At 38.3% G+C, this 16,470-nt stretch overlaps 1 protein-coding gene across 2 annotated transcripts in view; it reads left to right on the top strand.

Moving 5' to 3' along the window:
* Nucleotides 1-2,536: 2,536 nt before the first annotated feature.
* LOC106077062 (uncharacterized) overlaps nucleotides 2,537-16,470 on the top strand; it is a 119,300-nt gene continuing 105,366 nt past the window's right edge. The window contains exon 1 of one of the 2 annotated variants that reach the window (XM_056018733.1): nucleotides 2,537-2,847. The gene's annotated coding sequence lies outside the window, so the exon portion shown is untranslated. The remainder of the gene's footprint in view (nucleotides 2,848-16,470) is intronic. The other variant, XM_056018732.1, reaches the window with a different exon arrangement.

Below are 16,470 nucleotides of genomic sequence, written 5' to 3'. Positions count from 1 at the left end.
CTCGGTTAAACAACTAAAGTTTATTAACGTACGTAGCACAAAATTTTCATTAGCACTTAGCTTTCAATATCAGTGAAGTACGGTACAGCATTTACATTAATTCACAAGTTGTTCAAGGTTTTTAAACATTATCTTTCAACTCATTCTAAATTCATGCTCTCGCTAATTAGTTTTGCTCATTGTCCCCCCGTCCTCCCCCGCCTCATCCTTACTCTCCAACCTGCTGGCCATCCTTATAAAACTAGCATCCTAGTCATGAGTCATTAGTCAACACACACAACACACTCTCCAAACCAAAATGGCCAAGACATAAACATGGGCTGGAAGGGCCTAGATATCAACAAGAACCGAAGGTCCCCTAAGACATCAACAAGAGCTTTTTAACAACATTAAGAGCCTACCGATCAACACATGTCGCTCCTGTGGTGAAAACAATGATAAGATTTGAAGTTTAAAATTATCATCACTTTTTATCAATGAACTCGTGTTAGGGACCAAATAATGTCTAAAAATAACTTCATGGCAAACGAACTTGACACTTTGGGGTTCATGCTACGAATATATATAGTCAAACATAGAATATATATTTTTTATGGATAGATATAGATCTGTGCGGTAACAACAGCTGAGGCGCCGCTAATGAAGAGGACACTTAGACTATTCAAAAAAATTCCTAGACTCTCAATCTATTATACACTAGTATTAGCAAGCCTGTTTAATAAATGGCATGAAAAGACATAGCTTAAAACGATACGCGTAAAAATAAGTATATTATAAGCTAGTGTTATTGGATTATTGCAAAAAATAATATTTTAATATTTTAAATAATTGGACTCCTCTAACAAGCAAGTAATGTTAGGCATTTTATACACAAGTTTTAGCATTTATAGTATTGTTTAGTATATGAGTGCAGTAGAGCGGTAAGAAGAGAGGAGAGAAGAAAGAGAGAAAGAGAAGAGGCAGAAAGAGAAGAGGGAGAAAGAGAAGAGGCAGAAAGAGAAGAGAGAAGAGTGAAAAGAGAGAAAGAGAAGAGAGAGAAAGAGAAGAGGCAGAAAGAGAAGAGAGAGAAAGAGAAGAGGCAGAAAGAGAAGAGAGAGAAAGAGAAGAGGCAGAAAGAGAAGAGGCAGAAAGGGAAGAGAGAGAAAGAGAAGAGGCAGAAAGAGAAGAGGCAGAAAGAGAAGAGGCAGGAAGGGAAGAGAGAGTAAGAGAAGAGGCAGAAAGAGAAGAGGCAGAAAGAGAAGAGGCAGAAAGGGAAGAGGCAGAAAGAGAAGAGAGAGAAAGAGAAGAGGCAGAAAAAGAAGAGAGAGAAAGAGAAGAGGCATAAAGAGAAGAGGCAGAAAGAGAAGAGGCAGAAAGGGAAGAGGCAGAAAGAGAAGAGAGAGAAAGAGAAGAGGCAGAAAAAGAAGAGAGAGAAAGAGAAGAGGCATAAAGAGAAGAGGCAGAAAGAGAAGAGAGAGAAAGGGAAGAAGAAGAAAGAGAAGAGGTAGAAAGAGAAGAGGGAGAAAGAGAAGAGAGAGAAAGAGAAGAGGGAAAAGGGAGAAAGAGAAGAGAAAGAAAGAGAAGAGGGAAAGGGGAGAAAGAGAAGAGAGAGAAAGAGAAGAGGCAGAAAGAGAAGAGAGAGAAAGAGAAGAGGGAGAAAGAGAAGAGACAGAAAGAGAAGAGGGAGAAAGAGAAGAGGCAGAAAGAGAAGAGGGAGAGGGGAGAAAGAGAAGAGAGAGAAAGAGTAGAGGCAGAAAGAGAAGAGAGAGAAAGAGAAGAGGAGAAAGAGAAGAGAGAGAAAGAGAAGAGGGAGAAAGAGAAGAGAGAGAAAGAGAAGAGGCAGAAAGAGAAGAGGGAAAAGGAGAAAGAGTAGAGAGAGAAAGAGAAGATAAAGAAAGGGAAGAGGGAGAAAGAGAAAATGGAGAGAGGAAGAAAAAGAGGGAGACAGAGTGATAAAATAGTAGAAAGAGAGAACTAGAGAAGAGAGTGGAAAGATAGAGTGTGAAAGAGAAAGAAAGGAAATTTAGAAACAGAGAAATAGACAGAGATAGAGAGAAAGAGAGAGAGAGAAAGAGGAGAAAAAACGAAAAGGAAGAGGCAGGTAATAGCAAATGATAACTGGTGTAGAGAAGACAGCTAGTTACCAGAAAGTCACCACATCCTGGCCAAACTAATCTCCCCTTTGACTGTCGACTCGGTACCCCGCCCCCTTCATACGCAAATGTTAAAACAAACTATTTCCGTTTATTATATCATCGCCTTTTAAAGTCATCAAGTGGGGTGGAGGGGTGGGGGAATGAAAGGCCTGGGAAAAAAAAAACGATGGCAGTTACAATTGTGTCTGCTTAGTTCAACTCGACTTAGACATCCCGCGGGGCATACGAGAGTTGGGGGGGGTTTAATTTTGAAAAAAAATAAAAAAGGGAGAGCAACTATACTGTCCTTACGTTTTGTCACAGCGTGTATTACCGAACTTTGCAGGCTTTAGTTCATCACTACGTGAGAGAGAGAGAGAGAGAGAGAGAGCAATCCATCATTCACTGGTTGGTGGGCTTTTTTATACAATGCAAAAATTACGTTGAAGTAAGAACGATATCGCGTGACATTTAGAGTAACCGCAATATGATTGTTACTGATCAGCGATTTTAGAAAGTGTTGCAATTCTTTAGAATTTACAAAACGTAGATATATTTACGTATAGCCTGCTCGATTTAGATGTGGATCTCTTGTCTCGGCTTTAATTGTGTCTGCTCCAATTTTCTCTAGGGATTATTTTATCACTTGTGTTTGTTTTTAATTCTTTGAAGGATACTCTTAAAGTGACTTATTCGCAAAGGATAAATTACACTAATAGATCTAGCAGCGCACGTAAGTTTGGTTGATAAGTACATTTAGTACACCTGTTTTAGATCTATTATCTAGGTGTAGATATAGTTAAGTAAATGTGAATTATTTGTAGTACAGGGCGGTAGTCTATCTCCACTATTTTTGTCTTTAAATACTTAGCACTATAGATATTAATGAAATAGGTTCTAGTTAGTGCTTTGTGTTTACCTCCCCCCCCCCTTTTCTTACACATTATTCCGTTTCCAGATGCGAAGACAAGTCTATATTTATTATACAGTTTTGCTTCTAGCATGTTGTAGAGCACTGGTTCTCAAACTTAACTAGTCTTGTGGGCTGGAAAAACGCAAAATGGGTTGTAAAGCTCTCCACACTGTTGATCACACTATATTCAATATAGTGAAGTCATTATCTTACGCTTAAAAAAAAAACGATACTTCAAATATCAATGAATGTAAGTACTAGATTCACGGTCTTCTAATCAAAGAGTTTCCGGTCCAATTTCATTTCATCTCTGTAAGTTTTCGCTCATGTGGCCCGCGACACGAGTGTCGGAAATGGAAATGGCCCCCACTTGTCGAACAAGGTTGGTCATCACGGCTCTATACTATACGATGCAAATAAGTAATTTGGTGAAGACTGGAAAAGCAGACGGGAAAGTCTGGCCTAATTTTGTTTATATTCCCTCCCCCCCTCCTCTTTCACCGCACAATGTAATGGGTGTGGGTGACGTTTAGTTTACATTCTAATTTTCACCGTTTTTTTTTAAATGCTTTGTAAACGCACACATTCACCAATCGCATATACACACTACCATACTTATATAAACAAACACACACACACACAGACAAAGTACAGCGTTTAAGGAGACATTTCAGTCAAGTTATCTTTGTAAGTAGGCCTACTATAGTATATCTTTCTAAGGGAGATAATGAACATGCAAAAATAATATTGTAACTTTTCAAGTGTGTACTAAAAGTAATTAAGTCTGAAGTGTATTTTAAAAATAGGAACCTAAAAATGTGTTTCATTATCAATTTGCAGCTACGAATCAATGTCTATTTCATAATCCACATCGCTAATTTTCCTTGTTACTTTGTTCGATCCCAGCCATTTTGTGAACAGTATGTAAAAATGTGTATTATTCTTGTTAATTTAATGATACGCATAAACACTACTACTTAAAGATGAAACTGGTTTCTATTAAAATTCCTACTCGCCACGTAAAGGTATGTCAATAATTCTTTCATACTCAACTTAATAGGAATTGATTTTAGGCTTCAAGTTTGAAGCATTAACAGTAGAGATACACTTTGAAACTAGATTAACATTGGTTCAATAGTTTTGACCAACTCTTGACACCATTCTCTGACATACATTGTGGTGTGTACAACGTTCAGCGTGTTAACAGAGAAAGGTCAAAGTTATGACGTTTTATTATTATACTAGAGACTAGAGTGACTTACTCTAGTGCAGGTTGATACTAGAAACTCAAGTGGTTCTCTCTCTCTCAGTTAACTAGTAGCACAATGTAGAGGGAGGAGGGGGGTTGATGGGTAGCGCAGACGTAAAGAATGGGCGACTGATTTTTAAAAACAGTTTTGATGAGCAGCCAAATACATCAAATACTGTGTATGAAGAATATTTATCATTTTTTCACTTATCGTATCTTATCTTATATACTACAGACGTTACTTTAAAAAAAGAAGATGATTACGTCCTACGCGTCATGCATTTAGTCATGCATATTAAAAAATGACTTAAATTCTGCCAAGTCACTGGTTTTCCTAGCTAGCTCATGCAACCCATTCCATCCTCTAATAGCACTAGGGAAGAAGGAGTATTTGTACAAATTTGTCCTAGCATATGGGACGAGGAATGTGCCTTTATCTTTGTGTCTTTCAGAGTATTTTATTAAATTTTGTTTTTGTATTTGAAGATTATGGTTCAGTGTTTTATGTATAATTGTTATTTTACTTTTGAGTCTTCTGTCCTGAAGGCTTTCTAAATTTAGTGATTTATCTAAAGGTGTTACTCTAGTCAAATGTGAATATTCGTTAGTTATGAATGTCACTGCTCTATTTTGTGTCTGTTCACTATCGTAGAAATTACACTTTATCTTATCGTATCCCAAGACGCTTGGGTTAGAAGCGGACCAAAGGCCGAGCACACCGATACATTTTTTTTTAAAACTTCTGGGTGTTTGAATCTCCTAACCTATTCTTTAGATTGAATAACCAACCCAGGAAAATATTTACTAAAGGCCTTCTCTTTGATTTGACATTTTAGAGTCAGCTTTTTAAAATACCCTTGTTTCTTCTTCTTCGTTTTTTTCGTAATTGTTCTTAGAGTTGAGTCTAAGACTCTTGAAACTCTAGGCCTATGGAAGCTTGTCCTAAGAGTGGAGTCTAAGACTCTTGGAACTCTAGGCCTATTGAAGCTTGTCCTAAGAACTAAGTCTATGACTCTTGGGATTCTGAGCCTATGGAAGCTTGTCCTAAGAGTGGAGTCTAAGACTCTTTGAACTCTAGGCCTATGGAAGCTTGTCCTAAGAGTTGAGTCTATGACTCTTGGAACTCTAGGCCTATGGAAGCTTGTCTTAAGAGTTGAGTCTAAGACTCTTGGAACTCTAGGCCTATTGAAGCTTGTCCTAAGAACTAAGTCTATGACTCTTGGGACTCTGAGCCTATGGAAGCTTGTCCTAAGAGTGGAGTCTAAGACTCTTGGAACTCTAGGCCTATTGAAGCTTGTCCTAAGAACTAAGTCTATGACTCTTGGGACTCTGAGCCTATGGAAGCTTGTCCTAAGAGTGGAGTCTAAGACTCTTTGAACTCTAGGCCTATAGAAGCTTGTCCTAAGTGTTGAGTCTAAGACTCTTGAAACTCTAGGCCTATAGAAGCTTGTCCTAAGTGTTGAGTCTAAGACTCTTGAAACTCTAGGCCTATAGAAGCTTGTCCTAAGAGTTGAGTCTAAGACTCTTTGAACTCTAGGCCTATAGAAGCTTGTCCTAAGAGTGAAGTCTATGACTCTTGGAACTCTAGGCCTATGGAAGCTCGTCCTAAGAGTTGAGTCTAAGACTCTTGGAACTCTAGGCCTATGGAAGCTTGTCCTAAGAGTGGAGTCTAAGACTCTTGGAACTCTAGGCCTATTGAAGCTTGTCCTAAGAACTAAGTCTATGACTCTTGGGATTCTGAGCCTATGGAAGCTTGTCCTAAGAGTGGAGTCTAAGACTCTTTGAACTCTAGGCCTATGGAAGCTTGTCCTAAGAACTAAGTCTATGACTCTTGGGACTCTGAGCCTATGGAAGCTTGTCCTAAGAGTGGAGTCTAAGACACTTGAAACTCTAGGCCTATGGAAGCTTCTCCTAAGAGTGGATTCTATGACTTTTGGAACTCTAGGCCTATGGAAGCTTGTCATGAGAGTTTATTCTATGACTCTTGGAACTCTAGGCCTATGGAAGCTTGTCCTAAGGGTTGAGTCTATTTCCTAAACTATTCTTTATATTCATTTCACCTGCTTTAATTTAGCGGTGTGTTCATCTTTCTTTTAAACAACATCCAGAATGTACCTATTTCTGTATTGATTCTCCGCTCATTGCTAGGTGTTAACCGGATATGACACACGTGACTTTTCGTAATGTAAACTCAGGAACATGAGGTTTGAATCAAACAAATACTATTCCTTAAAGTGCAGTCAAACTATATCTCCTTGAACATAGGTAATGTATACGTCCTTTTAACTTGTAAATATGGTCAAAGGGGGGGGGGGGCTTGGTGGCGCTTGGATTCCGAACCGAGAGATATCGAGTTCGAATCCCGTGAAGACTGGGGAACTTCGAGATTTGTACAACGCCCCTGGTTCTATCCAACTCTATTGTTATGTTGGCCATAAGACGCCTTCGTTAAAGGTCGACTGTAGAAACAGGTGAGCCTTACACCGTCTGTCCCAATAGATCACTAGATTATAAAGGAGGTACCTTTATCAGACCAATACTCTGATTCTTGGGTCCACCTTTACTATTTTTATCAGATCAATACTCTGATTTCTGGGTCCACCTTTACTATTTCTTATCAGATCAATACTCTGATTTCTGGGTCCACCTAGCAATAATGGGAACCTGACTTAAGTTGCGAAAAGTAAAGGCGGTTGGTCGTTGTGCTGGCCACATGACACCCTGTTCGTTAACTATTGGCTAAAGAAACAGATGACCTTAACATCATCTGCTCTATCGTTTGCAAGGTCTTAAAGGGGAACTTTTACAATGGCTACCCAGACATTATAAATGCAATGTTATGTTCTTGTTTATACCGTTCGGATTTATCGATGATCCCGGGTTCAAACCCTGCCAGCTCCCATCCCCCCGTCTTCCTGCGAGAGGTTTAGACTTGGAAGTAAACTATCTTGAACTCTGAAGGAACATCCGAAACTTGTAAAACATTTTACAAACAAACGCGCTGTTTACAGACATTGCATGTTTACGAGATTAGGTTTTGGTAACTCTTCGCAACGTATTGACGTCAACAATAAGCCAAGCTAAAAATAAGTGAAATACAGAGAGTGCGGAGGGGACATACATCTTCCAATGAACGCTTATGTTAAGCCGAGATTGACGGCGGTGCTGACAGTCATTCAGGGCCTCAGCCTCAAGTTTGGCCTCCCCCCCCCAACTAAAAAATGCATGCTTAAAAATAAACTAGAAACATTAACAAAACATCTTTAATTCGATGAAACTCCTGACTTTTTAACTCCTGACTTTTTAACTCCTGACTTTTTAACTCCTGACTTTTTAACTCCTGACTTTTTAACTCCTGACTTTTTGTAGAAGCTATTACTCTTTTTGAAATACCCAATGAATGATAGATAAGAAACAAGAACAGATTTCACCCCGTCCAAAGCCGCCCTCCACCAATATAGCAGAAAAAAAGTATGGTTAAGTCCATGTATAGATATACTTAGAGTATAGAATATTGAAGTTTGATGCCAAGGATCCAAAACTTTTATCCGTCCGTCCCGTTTAGATCTCAGAAACTAGAAGAGAAAATGAAAAATCGGACATCATGATATTTTAGATCATTCAAAGTTCTGATTCAACGGCTACTTTTTTTTCCAAAAGTGAACCATCTAATTTTTTAAATTATATATGCAAGCAGATTTTTCAAAAAAATTACACCACTTTTCAATGAAAAACTTCAGGGGAAATAAGTCTTATTAAAAAAGTTTACAAGCTTTTTCATGAATAAAACAACTTCATTCATAGATTCGCGCATTGGTACAAAACATTTGCATCTAAGGTCACAATGATAAAAGTGTCAATGGATCCCCTACCAATGTCTAGATCTGTCCGTCTGTCTCTAGGTGGACCACTTCGGGGGGCCGATTTTAAGTTTGTGTCTCCACACAAACCGTCTTTGTAACCTTGTTTTTGTTTTGGTTTGTTTTGTAGCCGATGAAGGCCTAGTGGCCCATACGTCCTTTGTTTAACTTGCTTCGGCAGGGTCTACATTTATCCATGTTTATTGTATTTTTCTGTATATTCATTCACCCCTGCAGCAGTTTTGTTGTTAAGTCTTTTAACATTTATAAAAGGCTTGCGTTAAAAGAGCAAGTTTCTAAGAGAAAATTCTACATGGGGCCTCCGCTTACTTAAATCCGGCACTGTACATCAACATATGTATTAGGAGTTCAATACAATTACAAGGTTCTTTTATTTCATTATTTTTGTCTCCAATATTTAGGAAGCATTTAGATTGCACAAATTTTACTTCTGGTTACACCCGCTATTACGATCACTAGTTATCAATTTTTTCTTTAAATCAAAATACATCTCCAAACACAGGTGAGATTTGAACCCCAGCCGCAATACTCTAAAATGTTCTTCCAATAAACCTGAACTACTTCTGCCCCATGTACCTGCCAGGTGTCGTATTGTTTTTTAGTCGTCCTATACAACTACTCCACATTTTCCATATCGCTTTCATTTCTTTATGTATTTGATTAATGAACGTAAACCGGAACTTAAAAAATAGAAATGTAAACAAAGAACAGATAACTCCAGCATGAGCATCCTTTAGAATGTTTTCCCAAAACTTGTTGCTACATTAATTAAAACAATTAGCTGGGATGTGAGAGTTTTCAATCACGTTTTAGAGTTTAAACCTTTTTTTTTAAAAAAAAACAACATCTCTAGACTTCCGCTTGTTTTTACACGGACCAGACAGCAGATTACCTGGACAGCAGATTACCTGGCATCAGACCAAGTTAATCACTGCTGCTCTAGCTCAGGGTACACGTTGACCTCGTCCTAAGGTACCTTCCTCTTAGGGCGCTTTCAGACTTGGCTTTCGTAAATAATTTTTAAAGTGTTTTAGAAGAGGGTAGACTGTCAGATTGATAAAGAATTAGAATACATGCGGAAAGGGGAAAGGGGGGGGGGGAAGACGGATGCATAACTGATTTGATTAGATTGAGTGGCATATACAATAATATACATACATGCCTGGTCGTGCGGTTTGCGCGCTGGACTGTCGTTTGGATTTATCGATGATCCCGGGTTCAAACCCCGCCCGCTCCCATCCCTTGTCCGCCTGGGGGAGGTTTGGACTAGGAAGTAAATTATCTTGAACTCTGAAGGAACATCCGAAACATGTAAAACATTTTACAAACATACATATATATATATGTATACAAAGAGAGAGAGAGAGAGAGATAAACAGAGAGTGCGAAAGGGAGAAAGAGAGAAATAAAGGAAGCTAATCAGAGAGAGAGAGAGAGAGCGTTAGAAAGGTGAAGATTGAGAGGGAAAGAGATACAGAGAAAGAGGGACATAAGCAGATAGCCAGAGGGAGAGGAACTGGAAGAGAGCGAAAGAACAAAGAGGGGGATAAAAAGAGATAGGAAAGAGTTACAGATAGACGGAGACAAAATTGAAAGAGAGAGAGACACACACACAGATACATAGAGAGAGAGAGAGAGAAACAGATATTATATATATATATATATATATATATAGAGAGAGAGAGAGAGAGAGAAAATTACAGAGAGAAATAAACTGATTCGGAATGAGAGGAAGAAAGAGGGAAGTAAAAAGAGATACAAACAGATACAAACAGTTTAAGAGAGAGAGAAGATCGGAATTAGACTGAAATTTTTCTGTTATATATATATAGATATAAAGAAAGAGAGAGAGAGAGAGATAGGCAGACAGAAAGAAAGGAATTGATAAATCGATTGTTCGATAGATAGATAGATATAGATAGATAGAGAAAGAGAAAGAGAGAGAGAAAAAGAGAGAGAGAGCTAGAGAGAAAGAGAGAGAGAAAAAGAGAGAGAGAGCTAGAGAGAAAGAGAGAGAACTATTCAATCAATAGACATGAACATGAACAACAGATAAAAACAGATAGATATAGATAGATAGAGAAAAAGAGAGAGAGAGAGGTAGAGAGAAAAAGAGAGAGAGAGAGGTAGAGAGAGGTAGAGAGAGAGAGCACTATTCAATCAATAGACACCAACATGAACAACGACCTTATTGTCTCTCTACAACCAACATCGACATCACGGGTAAGGGAGGTAATCTGTAGGTGAAAAAAAAAAGGGGGGGGAGTTAGCCTGCCTAGACTGTACACAAACTAGCTCTCCACATGAAAAGAAAAAACAACCGCGGTAAAGGCCCGTAATTATCAGCTGGAGATAATATCGGCCACACCCTCAATTGTGTTTCCCCTCACCTCAATTACAACACCGCTGACCTGGAATTTACTATTTATCCCGCCATCCTCTGGCGGTGTACATCTAATAGCATATCGTCTGCTCGAGATTTAGATCTGCCCCGTTGTCTGCCATTTCGTTCTTGCGTAGGTCATCTTTGCTTATATGCCATTTGTTATTGAGTGTGTGTGAGTGTGTGTGTATGTGTGCATGTTTTCGACGCAATTAGGAGTTACACTAAGGGGATACATTAGTTCTATAGGCTGGATATAAATCAAATAAGAACATAGAACTAAAATGTTATTTAACCTTGGTTAGGCCTATAATAGAATATGCATCCTCCGTTTGGGACCCCTCAACTCAAGATAACATTAAGAATCTGGAACAGACACAAAATAGAGCAGTGAGATTCATAACAAACGAATATTCACATTTGACTAGAGTAACACCTTTAGTAAAATCACTAAATTTAGAAAGCCTTCAGGAGAGAAGACTCAAAAGTAAAGTAGCAATTATACATAAAACACTGAACCATAATCTTCAAATACAAAAACAAAATTTAATAAAATACTCTGAAAGACACAAAGATAAAAGTTCAGACTTTGTTCCATATGCTAGGACAAATTTGTACAAATACTCCTTCTCCTCTAGTGCTATTAGAGCATGGAATGGGTTGCCTGAGCTAGCCAGGAAAACCAGGGACTTGGCAGAATTTAAGTCATTGGTTAACATGCATGACTAAATGCATGACGCGTAGGACGTAATCATCTTCTTTTTTGAAGTAACGTCTGTATTATATAAGAAGAAAAATAGATTCGGGTGTAAGGGAGGTGATCAGTAAAACCCTAAAATCCAACATTTTACATCACATTTTTCTTTTGAAGAACATATAGTTAGATATATTGATTTCAATTTCGCCACTGATTTATATAGACTATGGTGAAAATTCATTGTATTTTAAAACTTAATTCTCATAAAACAAATATATTCACTCATACATGTATAGTGTTGCATAAAGACTTAACAATTATGAGTAAGTAAGTTAAAGTTCCCATTTTGCTCTTGCTCAGGTTGCCCTCTCTTAGATGCCATTTTGTTATTGAGTGTGGGCGCCTCTAAATTCACCCAGCTCTAATGGATACCTGAAATTGGTTGGGGAAAAGTAAAGGCGGTTGGTCGTTGTGCTGGTCACATGACACCCTCGTTAACCGTGGGCCACAGAAACAGATGACCTTTACATCATCTGCCCTATAGATCGCAAGGTCTGAAAGCGGAACTGTTCTACCTACTTTTGTTTTTAGATTGCAGTGACGTAGTGTAGACCTAATTGTATACGAACACACTAGGAATATTTGAATGTTTGAACACAAATAGTGCCAGCTAAGAAAAAATATTGAGCGAAGTTGTCGGATATATTTACATAGGCGTCCTGGAGTTGGCTAGCAGAACCTTCCAGATGTATGGCCAAACGTAACTGAAAAAGTGTGTGCGCGCGCGTGTTTATGTGTGTGTGTGTGTGTGCAAGTGTTTCAGACTTTTACTTTTTGTGGTGACGTCATAAAGAGATGCGTTTAATGCCAAGATCAGATTAGCAAGAGCTACACATGTGTAAATGCAATTAGTAAGGTACTCTTTCTCTCTCTCTGTAAAGTTGATTACATTTTGTTTGTATTCACCGTAGTTGTTAAAAGCTTTAACCGTAAGCATTAGGCCGCCCCCCACCTTTTTTTTTTTTTACAATTCCAATTAAACCTGAACTATTAACTGTTGTTATCACGTGACCCTGTACACAAATAGGTGAAGCCTTTGTTTACGAGTGTCGTTGATAAACCATTTAAAAAATCACCTAATAAAAAAGATCACAAAAGAGTTACACAGATTTTAATGCTTGCACTCCTCTGAATAGCTACGTCGTAAGAAACCTCTACACAGAATTGACCTCATTTACCAATTGTAAACAAACAACATTTAGCCACGTGACAATATTGATAAAACAATGAAAAAACGTATCACGTGACAGCCTTTATGGATTGCGTATTTTGTATAGAAGAGATAGAAAACCACGTGGCTAAATGTTGTTTGTTTACGGTTGGTGAATGAGGTCCATTGAAACCGAGTCTTGGTTTCTGAAATACTGTTAAAACCTTATTTGATACACATGATATTATTCTAACATCACCAGATACAGTTAATTAGAATTCAAACCCTTTTACATCACATTTTGTTTTAAAGAAAATAGAGTTAGATACATTGATTTAAATTTCGCCACTGATTTATATACACTAAAGTGAATATTCATTGTATTTTAAAACTTAATACTCATAAAACAAATATATTCACACATACATATACAGTGTTGTTTAAAGGCTTACCAATTATTAGTAGGTAAGTAAAGTAAAATAAAATTCCCGTTTCAGACCTTGTGATCTATAGGGCATTTATTTCTGTGGCCCACGGTCAACGAGGATGTCATGTGGTCAGCACAACGACCAACCGCCTTTACTTTTCACCAACTAATGTCAAGTACCCATTAGAGCTGGGTGGACTCAGAGGCGCCCGAAGATCCCGAAATGACAAATCCCAGTCTTTACCAGGATTCGAACCCAGGACCCAGAAAGCCAAGCGCTTTACCGGTCAATCGCCGTGCCTCCACCAATTATGGGCAGAAATAGTATTTTACCTGGCCTGTAATCTTGTCTATTTACACGTGATTTTGATAAATATTCAACAGGTTTATCTCCCTCTACGTGGAACAACTCCCCCCCCCCCCTATTTTTCTTGTTCTGCCAGTTTGTCCGTCTGTCGCGTATAAATGTATTAAACAAAAATTAAACATCTTTTGAAAATCGTGATACGGGCAACTTCTAAATTTGGTCTGCTGAAAAGGACATTTTTTTTATTTTTAAAATATAGCATGCATATTGTTATAACTGTGGTAGCGACGCAGATAGGCGTAATCGTGTGTGTGTGTTATCAGTTGACACAGATAACACCGACCAGAGAAAAGTGTCCGAGTTAAGTCGCTTCACCACTTCTCGGCTCACGATTGAGGAAGTGACAATTCAAGATCCAGTCCGGTGTGAAGTCGTTCCGTACAAGAGAACACATGTTAACCATATTGCCAGGATAGTATTGGCTGTGATTTATTAAAGAAAGCCTAGAGTTGGCCATAAGACGCCTTCGTTAAAGGTCGACTGTAGAAACAGGTGAGCCTTACACCGTCTGTCCCAATAGATCACTAGATTATAAAGGAGGTACCTTTATCAGACCAATACTCTGATTCTTGGGTCCACCTTTACTATTTTTATCAGATCAATACTCTGATTTCTGGGTCCACCTTTACTATTTCTTATCAGATCAATACTCTGATTTCTGGGTCCACCTAGCAATAATGGGAACCTGACTTAAGTTGCGAAAAGTAAAGGCGGTTGGTCGTTGTGCTGGCCACATGACACCCTGTTCGTTAACTATTGGCTAAAGAAACAGATGACCTTAACATCATCTGCTCTATCGTTTGCAAGGTCTTAAAGGGGAACTTTTACAATGGCTACCCAGACATTATAAATGCAATGTTATGTTCTTGTTTATACCGTTCGGATTTATCGATGATCCCGGGTTCAAACCCTGCCAGCTCCCATCCCCCCGTCTTCCTGCGAGAGGTTTAGACTTGGAAGTAAACTATCTTGAACTCTGAAGGAACATCCGAAACTTGTAAAACATTTTACAAACAAACGCGCTGTTTACAGACATTGCATGTTTACGAGATTAGGTTTTGGTAACTCTTCGCAACGTATTGACGTCAACAATAAGCCAAGCTAAAAATAAGTGAAATACAGAGAGTGCGGAGGGGACATACATCTTCCAATGAACGCTTATGTTAAGCCGAGATTGACGGCGGTGCTGACAGTCATTCAGGGCCTCAGCCTCAAGTTTGGCCTCCCCCCCCCAACTAAAAAATGCATGCTTAAAAATAAACTAGAAACATTAACAAAACATCTTTAATTCGATGAAACTCCTGACTTTTTAACTCCTGACTTTTTAACTCCTGACTTTTTAACTCCTGACTTTTTAACTCCTGACTTTTTAACTCCTGACTTTTTGTAGAAGCTATTACTCTTTTTGAAATACCCAATGAATGATAGATAAGAAACAAGAACAGATTTCACCCCGTCCAAAGCCGCCCTCCACCAATATAGCAGAAAAAAAGTATGGTTAAGTCCATGTATAGATATACTTAGAGTATAGAATATTGAAGTTTGATGCCAAGGATCCAAAACTTTTATCCGTCCGTCCCGTTTAGATCTCAGAAACTAGAAGAGAAAATGAAAAATCGGACATCATGATATTTTAGATCATTCAAAGTTCTGATTCAACGGCTACTTTTTTTTCCAAAAGTGAACCATCTAATTTTTTAAATTATATATGCAAGCAGATTTTTCAAAAAAATTACACCACTTTTCAATGAAAAACTTCAGGGGAAATAAGTCTTATTAAAAAAGTTTACAAGCTTTTTCATGAATAAAACAACTTCATTCATAGATTCGCGCATTGGTACAAAACATTTGCATCTAAGGTCACAATGATAAAAGTGTCAATGGATCCCCTACCAATGTCTAGATCTGTCCGTCTGTCTCTAGGTGGACCACTTCGGGGGGCCGATTTTAAGTTTGTGTCTCCACACAAACCGTCTTTGTAACCTTGTTTTTGTTTTGGTTTGTTTTGTAGCCGATGAAGGCCTAGTGGCCCATACGTCCTTTGTTTAACTTGCTTCGGCAGGGTCTACATTTATCCATGTTTATTGTATTTTTCTGTATATTCATTCACCCCTGCAGCAGTTTTGTTGTTAAGTCTTTTAACATTTATAAAAGGCTTGCGTTAAAAGAGCAAGTTTCTAAGAGAAAATTCTACATGGGGCCTCCGCTTACTTAAATCCGGCACTGTACATCAACATATGTATTAGGAGTTCAATACAATTACAAGGTTCTTTTATTTCATTATTTTTGTCTCCAATATTTAGGAAGCATTTAGATTGCACAAATTTTACTTCTGGTTACACCCGCTATTACGATCACTAGTTATCAATTTTTTCTTTAAATCAAAATACATCTCCAAACACAGGTGAGATTTGAACCCCAGCCGCAATACTCTAAAATGTTCTTCCAATAAACCTGAACTACTTCTGCCCCATGTACCTGCCAGGTGTCGTATTGTTTTTTAGTCGTCCTATACAACTACTCCACATTTTCCATATCGCTTTCATTTCTTTATGTATTTGATTAATGAACGTAAACCGGAACTTAAAAAATAGAAATGTAAACAAAGAACAGATAACTCCAGCATGAGCATCCTTTAGAATGTTTTCCCAAAACTTGTTGCTACATTAATTAAAACAATTAGCTGGGATGTGAGAGTTTTCAATCACGTTTTAGAGTTTAAACCTTTTTTTTTAAAAAAAAACAACATCTCTAGACTTCCGCTTGTTTTTACACGGACCAGACAGCAGATTACCTGGCATCAGACCAAGTTAATCACTGCTGCTCTAGCTCAGGGTACACGTTGACCTCGTCCTAAGGTACCTTCCTCTTAGGGCGCTTTCAGACTTGGCTTTCGTAAATAATTTTTAAAGTGTTTTAGAAGAGGGTAGACTGTCAGATTGATAAAGAATTAGAATACATGCGGAAAGGGGAAAGGGGGGGGGGGAAGACGGATGCATAACTGATTTGATTAGATTGAGTGGCATATACAATAATATACATACATGCCTGGTCGTGCGGTTTGCGCGCTGGACTGTCGTTTGGATTTATCGATGATCCCGGGTTCAAACCCCGCCCGCTCCCATCCCTTGTCCGCCTGGGGGAGGTTTGGACTAGGAAGTAAATTATCTTGAACTCTGAAGGAACATCCGAAACATGTAAAACATTTTACAAACATACATATATATAT

This window comes from Biomphalaria glabrata, chromosome 2 (genome assembly GCF_947242115.1).
Source record: "Biomphalaria glabrata chromosome 2, xgBioGlab47.1, whole genome shotgun sequence".
Taxonomy (NCBI): domain Eukaryota; kingdom Metazoa; phylum Mollusca; class Gastropoda; family Planorbidae; genus Biomphalaria; species Biomphalaria glabrata.
This window is presented reverse-complemented; position numbering and strand designations above follow the sequence as displayed.